Genomic DNA, 8,673 nt, shown 5'->3' with positions numbered 1-8,673 from the left:
AAACCATGGAGGTTGGACTCTAGAGAAGCATAGAATGACTTCTGGGATCTGATGCTGGAAGGGAGTAGAACCAAGAGAACAATGTACACATCAACAATAACATTATGAAATAAACAACCTTGATGGAAGCATCTCCTTTCAACAGTCGAGAGAGCTAGGACTGGTATTGGTTATGCACTATATTATCCCCAACCAGAAGAATGAAAACAAGGCAAAACACATAGAAAAAAAGCAACCCTTCAGAATCTGAACATTTTACAAAAATTAACTCTTATGTATCTCTTTCCCTTAATCCCAGTTCCTCATGCCAAAAATAACTAATTTGTCAACATTTTAAACAAAATATGCATGTAAAATGCTAACCTAACTGTTCCTGCTTAGAGGAGGGAGTGGGAAGGGAGAGTGGGGGAAACATAATTACTTGGAAATATGCACGCACATATAGATGAAAATAAATAAATAAATAAATATTTTTAAAACATAATTCCCTTTAATCTCAACTAAAATCTCACATTCTGAAAGTTTTTCTTAATTCATCATAATCCTAATGTCTTTTAAGATATTGTCAAATTATATGTAGATATCTTCTGTGTTCATATTTCTTAGCATCTTATCTATCTTATTAGACTATCCTCTATTTAACTACCTATTGTATTTTTCTTTGTTTTTTTTTATTTTCTCCAGCCCTGAGCTCAATGTCTGGAAATTAATAAATGCTTGCTACATTTTCTTTTACAATGGACTGACTCTGGAACTCTCACAGGTATGATCCTTGAAGAAGATACTTTATCTCCAAACTTGCAGCTTTGCACAGGCTGTTCCTATTGCTAGAAAATTCTCCCACCTCACCTCTCTCTCTCTCCAGGTTCCTTAAAGCCAGCCTAAATCTCACCTTCTCTAGGAGGCTATCTTCTTTCATTTTTCCTTTTTCCTTTACAGTTTCCCCCTGAGATTACCTCCCATTTACCCTTAATATAGTTTATTTGAAAAATAAGCATTTAAATATTTTTCTCTATCATTAGAATCTGAATTTTCTTGAGAATATGGATTTTTTTTGGTTTTCTTACTTTCTCCAATGCTTAACATTAACACATTGTAATTATTAAATAAATACTTCATGACCCATTGTTGAATTATTCTACATGAACCCATAGAGCAGGGGTGTCATATAAAATTCAAGGAATCATTTGATGTGATACTCTCATGGCAGCCATGGGAGGGACTTATAATTCAATAAATCTAGGAGCTTCTTAGAGGAAAATTCATGAAATGCTTGATGAATTTAGCAAGGGAATGATGTTATAAATGTCCAAATAATACTTGGAAGAAAAAAAAAAACTTTTCCAACTTAAGACAGCACCTGTCAGACAGTAGATACTGTGCAAATGTTTATTTCTTTCCCTTTCATTTCCATTTCTTTCTTTTCCTTTCATTAAGAGTTGAAAAAGATTTATTGATTATCAGTTGTTCTGAAATTTTTTTTTCAGGTATTGGATGGTTAGGGCATACCTAACTCAGGAATTTAGTGGGTTTATTATTTTGTGATCTCTGTGTCCCAGTTTTCTTACTTACAAATTTAATGGAGAACACGAAATGATTTTATTTTTTTTTTCATTGTCTGAGCTAGTGGGGGTTAAGTCTATATAGACTTAAGTAGTAGGAAAAGTTGTAATAATAAAAGTGGGCCATTAGTTGGACCTTTGAAATCTATATATTTTGAATTCTTGTAAAGAAAGAAAATAGATATTGGTGGTTAGATGAGCAGCATACAAAAATGCTAAGTTGTGGGAAGACCATATATTTTTAATCTATTATATTGTATATTACAAAATAATATGAGATTTCATAGGTTGTATAGAGGAAGGTTTTGAAGATTAATTAATATTTAAATATGGACTGTGTTAGTATTGTGATTTCTTAGATTATCTGAGCATGGGGCTTTTGAATATTGAATAAAAACCTGCAAACAATAGGTCAAAGTGAAAAAAGAATGAACTACATTCATGATCCAAGAAAGTACAGAAATTAATTGACTAAAATAAGACCACCAAACTTAGACTAATAAGGATTGGTATAAGAAGTAATGATAACACTTGAGCAGGTTTTTCTAAACTCAGGAAGTTATCACTCAACTAGATTGAATATACAACAGAGCAAAGCATTTATTATTAATATTAGGTAGTTTTAGCCTATGAAATTTCCCTATTCAAGACACCAGTACTTTGTAGCTACAACTATATGATCTATGGTCCCACTTTCTATTATCTTCGATTTGCCATGGGATTGGAATATCTTTGATTTGGACCTTTTTTTAATAACACTAAGGAAAACATATTCTTTTTATTCAGCTGGCTAATTAAACTGTTATTCATACCTGGGTGAGCTAATACAGGAAAACTGTAAAACCTTTTACATTTACTCAAAACTGTCTCATTGATTGATAGTAATTAGAATGTATGAGTCACATAACAAGGTTTCACTTGAATTTCTCAAACATTTAAGTGTCTACCATGACAAAGTATCTTTCTAGATGAGGAAGATTAAAATAAATTAGCTTTTGTCCCACCTATCATGGTATGTAGTCTTTCTAATGGGAAAATATGATGTACATATGTTAAAGATCCCTATGGCTTGTGATTTGTTCTGCTATTGCTCCTTTAGGATTTCTCGTCATTTCATCTCTTGTACTTGGATGTTTCCCTGTGTGATATCACTTCCAATATGTACATGAATACCTTAAAGTAATAATTGTCAAAAGTTTCTATTTTTATCCATAACAGCATATTTCTTGCACATAATAAAACAATTAATTCCATATATTTCTATTAATTTGTTTTCTACCTAGTAATCAAAAAATATATAGCAAGAATTTTTTTAAAGTAACATTATATAAGTACTCTATATATATTTATTATTTTTATTGTTGCTTATTATTATTATTATTATTATTATTATTATTATTATCAATATACAACAGAGTCATCTAGGCCAGAAAAGAATAAATTGATCCACAAATATCATTTATGTTAACATGAATTTTGCCTTGAATACTCTTTTTTAAGTGTTTGGTGGAAGTACTACCTTTGATTGCATTTGCAGTTTCTCCTTTTAAGTGACATGAAGCTTTATTATAAAATGTAGACAAGTGAATTAGTACTGTGTATGCCTGTGGAAAATGGTAGAGACATTGTTTAATACTAGATATTTTTTCTTTATTATAATTGTTGACATATCTACATAAATATTTTTTTCATATCAGTCTGTTAAAGTTATATCGGGAAATTTTATACTAAAATAAGAGTAAAAATAACATTATAATGACTTTTAAATCTGATTCACTTTTACTCAGAGATTCTACTGCTTATATAATTCCCAAGGAGATCATGGACATAAAGAAAGGTTATAAAGAGAACAAAACAGTATCAAAGTCCCAGAAAGAGATACCAGAAAGTATTTTCCTCTGCTTTCATATATTATTTTTTTTGTTTTTATGCAAGGCAATGGGGTTAAGTGACTTGCCCAAGGTCACACAGCTAGGCAACTATTAAATGCCTGAGGCCAGATTTAAACTCAGGTACTCCTGACTTCAGGGCCAGTGCTCTATCCACTGCACCACCTAGCTGCCCCTTCTCCTCTGCTTCTTTGCAGTTATCAAGAGAGATATAGGTGTGAATCAAGAGATAATGACATTGTATGTCAATTTTTTTGATATTTGGATTAATTCTCTTGAAACTTTTTGTTATAAATTATCAAGATAGGAAGCATACTTTTAAAAGTATAGGTGATAAAAAAGTATTTGTAAATATAATTTAAAATAAATAAATTGTCCCTGCTTCCCTCTTTTTATGAATTTATCATCAGCTGTTACTCATTTTGATCTAGTTCATTTTTATTTCTCTTTTGGAATGTAAATAAATCTAATAAAGCTATATTAGTTAGACTATGCAAGCTAATCTTGTTATTCTTGCTTATATAAAACATAACAACAATAATTCAGTTATTTATTCTATTTCGATAGATTCTTTGTAGTTAGCTAGCTGCAGGATTCTATTCCATTGTTAGAGAATTATAGAGTAAACACTAGAAGGAGCTTAAGACATCCTATGAGCTAATATTTGTAAAGTACTTAGTACAGTGTTTATAGGCAGCTATGCACATAGCATAGCAGGTGTGGAGTCAAGGAAGACTTGGTTCTGAGTTCAAATTTGGTCTCAGACTAGCTGTCTCATTCTGGGCAAGTCACAACCCAATTTATCTTTGTTTTCTCATTTGTGTAAAGAACTTAAGAAAGAAATGGAAAATTATTCCAGTAACCTGCCAAGAAAATTGCATAGGAGGTCATGAAGTGTCAGACACAACTGAATATGATGGATTAGACATGGATTAGAATGTCCTACTTTATTCAAAAATGTTTTTTACATATTTTAATTTGTAAAAATATATCAATTAAACCACTGAACTTCCCTTGAGACTTAAAAGGTAGATAAAGTCAGTGTCAAATGTGTGATGATTATAAATACAAGTTAGGATTTTGTTAGAAAACAATTATTAATATAATAAAAGTTGTTTTTCCTTGTGTGATCATTTGTTTTTCAACAATTTTAGCTATCTTGTTCTGAGCATCACCTAAGAAGCATAAATTTTATTTGGGCATTTTGTATTAATGTTTATTTTGTATAAATATGTGCCATTTCCCAAGAACTTTGACAATCTCTGAAGCCTATAATAATCTGAGAATTAATGAATTCTGAGAATTAATGAATGCCAAAGAAAGTTTCACTAAAAATGAATGGAAAGGAATTAATCATGATATGAAAATTCCCACAAGGTATGTTTCCTTATTTCAGTAACTGTCTTTTAATTTCCTTCAATCAGGGTGTCTAATGCTCAGAACCTTTTTATTTAATTCCTTAAAGTACTGCTATACCATAGAATAGGTTAAAGATTGCTAATAAGGAGATGGAAGGGATTATTGGATGAGAGCTGAAATGGTACTGAATTATTTGTTTAAAAGATATGTGGAACTTTTATTTAAGAGATGATTTCTTAAATAATTACAAATAGGATGTATGTTTATAAGCAAAACCTTGCATATTGATTGAAATTCTATTTTTGTTCCCTAAGCTCAACAATAATGAAATGTTAGGGATTGTTTATATGAATCTTCATTTATATGGACCATTCCAATAAAGTATATCCATTGACTAATTATTTGTGTTCTTGTGCCCAGTGATTCATCTAAAAACCCACTTTTATTCTGTGTGAACAAGACAGCACGTATCTAAGATTATCTTTTCTCTTGAAAGACAACTGGTAAAGGAGAGTTTCCCAATATACAATCATAACATATAGTTTCCCAAGTGACCTGTGTCGAGCTGACCTGCAATGACTCTACTCACAGTAGGGAATAACAATCCTTTTCTTTGAATAGAAAGACTTGTGGGGAGATTAATAATGACTCAGCTGAGCTTTTAAGGTAACCACAGAGAGGTGAAATTGTATTTACCCACATGCTCCAGGAAATTACAAAATTCAGGTATATTTTTGTTTTAGATTTCTCGTTATATCTATTTGCAATTTTCCTTCACAATTTTAATTTATTGGTGTCTTTTCCCCTTAGTTTCAGATAAAGAATGAGACATAATGAAAATGAATCATAGTACTTGAAGCCCATTTGAACACTAAGCAAGTACCAGACTATTTCTATGTGCTGTTTTAAAAAACTGACAAAACCTTTGGAAAAGCCTAAGAAAAATTTAGAAATAACTGTCACACTTTCCGAATTCAGAGAGAAGTGCAAACTTCAGACCATTTGTCTGAATAACAATGCATGTGATTATTCCCAGATCAGTAGGTTGAAAGAATGGTGACAAAATTATTAAAGATCTTGCTTTAAGGTTTAGACAAAGGTACTTTAAAGTACAAGGGTTAAGTTTCAAATCATTTAATTGCTGGAATTGTCTTTGTAATTGGAATGATGTGAATAATAAATCTAACAGAGTGTGTTCATGTTCATTATTTGCTGTCTACATAGATTTCTAAAGGATTTAATAATTTCACTTAGCAGTAATAACAAGTAGACATTTTCTAAACTTGTCTCGTCTTCATTTCTACCTTATTTTTCTTAAGCATACTGGCTTTTGTATGTGATGTCTTGCCCTTTGAAATGTAAGTACCTTAAAGGCAGGGACTTTTTTATTGTTTTTGCTGTTTGTGTGCTAACATTTAGCACAATAACTTGTTCATAATAAGCATTTAATCAAGGTAATTGATGGATGAGATAACTTAGAACATTTAAGTACAATTGAAAACTAAGAAGGCCTCATGTTTCCTGTCCAATTCAGATTTGTCCAAGATACATAGGCATGATAACATTAAGTTAGTGTTATATTTTCTTTTTAATTCTTTAAGGTTCATATATTCTTTGAGCTATTTCTACTAGAATCATTTAATCAATGTGACTGAAAAACTGAGCCCTTTTTAAATTTACTCTGATGCATTTCAAGATGAGATTATAGATTTAGATAAGTAAATCTATTCCAACTTCTTCTATATTATATTCACAAAAACTGAGAATTAGGAAAGTGAAATGACCTGCCCACTAGGGATGCATAGAGACAATTTATTCTCCATGATCAAAGCAACATAAAGCTGCTTCTGAGACTCCTTTGCTGAATCTTTCACTAAAGATGAGAATCCCCAACTGTTCTATTTCTGGACACTCTTTTTTCTCTATCTTTACTTTTTCCCCTTGGTTATCTCATCATTTCCAAGAGATTCAAATATCATTTCTATGCTGAAGATAATAGGTTCTATTTGTTCATATGAAGCCCTCACTAAACCTCCATATTTGCATTTCTAATGTCTATTAATCATATCAAACTTGGTGCCCTATGGAAAATATAAGCTCAATAAGTCCAAAGCTGAACTCATTAATCATCCCATTTTAAACTTCTGTTTTCTATTGAGGGTACCACCACCATAGGATCAATTATAAAGGCTTGTCATCTAGGTGTCATCTTCAACTCTTCCTTTAATCTTACCTAAATGTGAAGCCTGTTGCCAGCTTTTGTTTTTCTTGATCTATATAGCATGCTTGGCGCAAGTTCTCTCCTGTCTTCTAGTACTACTACTTCATGTAGATTCTTTTCATGTCATAACTGAATTATAGAAAAATCCTTCTGGTCTCTTAGCTTCAAAAATCTTGTCTGTTCTAGACCTTTCTCCACTTAACCATAAAATTAATCTGTCTATGTTACATAAACCCATTCAAAAAAGTTGAGTGATTCTCTATCACTACAAGGGTTAGTTATAAAATATTTTTATAGCCTTTGAAAACCTTTCCAGTCTTATTATACGTTCCTCCTACCCACAAAGTCTTTGACTCAGTGACACTGTTCTCCTGTATGTTCCTTCCTTAGGATAGTGCTGTTGCTATACCATGGGTCTTCTTTCTTCTTATCTTTGCCTCATTGATTCCATAACTTCCTGCAAGTCTTAGGTGAAATTCTATTTACTATAAGTTTTTCCTGATCCTCTCACTAATAGATTATCTCCAAATTTTCCAATATATAATTTGTTGTTTTCATGGTAAATTCCCCATTAAATATTCTGGTGGAACAACCCATCTCAGATAACTCATAATGAGATAATTTCTAATTGGACTCCCATGAGTTCAGATATAGCAGTCCATTCTTTTATGCTTCATATTCCCAGAAACCACCTTCTTCCTAAATTGATTGAAATTACATAACTATATCTATCCTCTTTGTGTGTCTCATCTCCTGAATGAATGCTATTTTGACCTTCTGAATAAGTAGCTCCTAGTACATGACCAGCTAGTAGAGGAAAAGTCCTCTCCTATTCCATCTGCTCTCTGATTCAGACAAAGAAATTTGCTTCGACCGAGTAGTATCTATCCTATGTGAAGTGGCCAGCCTTCCTTTTAATTGCTACTTGTAACGACCCATATGAGGTTGCTAGTTGGTGCAGTGGATAGATTGATTATTCTGGACTCAGAAAAACAAGAGGTCAAACATTTTCAGTTAGTTAAGTGACAAACCTTAAGTTGTGATTGTCTATTTTTTTCAACTATAAAATGGGAATAATAATATCTACCTTACAGGGTTGCTGAGAAGATCAAATGAAACAACATTTATTTTGGACTTTTTCTTGTTATTGTTGTTTGGAGGATTTTTGTGAGGGGGGTGAGTATCAAGTATCTGAGGTCAAATTTGAACTTAGGTGTTCCTGACTCCAGGGCCAGTGCTCTAACCACTCCATCACCTAACTGAACCAAGGTAGTCCTTTTTTAATTGTTATTTTATTTCTCCAAATACATGTTATGAAAGTTTTTTCAACATTCACCATATGAAAATGTCTATTTTCCATGTTACAAAATATCCTTCCATCCTCCTCATCCCCTCCTTTGAGCTGTGAAGAGCCAGATTAATACTGTATATATACATTTGTGTCAAACAGTTTTATAGATTACCATTTTTAATATGAGGAATCAGGATTAAGGGAAAGAAAAACATAAGAGATGTTTTTTAGAAAGTAAATTTAGGGGTGCAACCAATATGGCAGCATGAGAACAGCCTTTCCTAGGAACTCTTTTCCAAAATATTCCCAAAACCTTAAAATTATGACTAAATTTTCTAGAGACAGGACCCA

Source organism: Macrotis lagotis, chromosome 8 (assembly GCF_037893015.1).
Source record: "Macrotis lagotis isolate mMagLag1 chromosome 8, bilby.v1.9.chrom.fasta, whole genome shotgun sequence".
Classification (NCBI taxonomy): domain Eukaryota; kingdom Metazoa; phylum Chordata; class Mammalia; order Peramelemorphia; family Peramelidae; genus Macrotis; species Macrotis lagotis.
Note: the sequence above shows the minus strand (reverse complement) of the source record.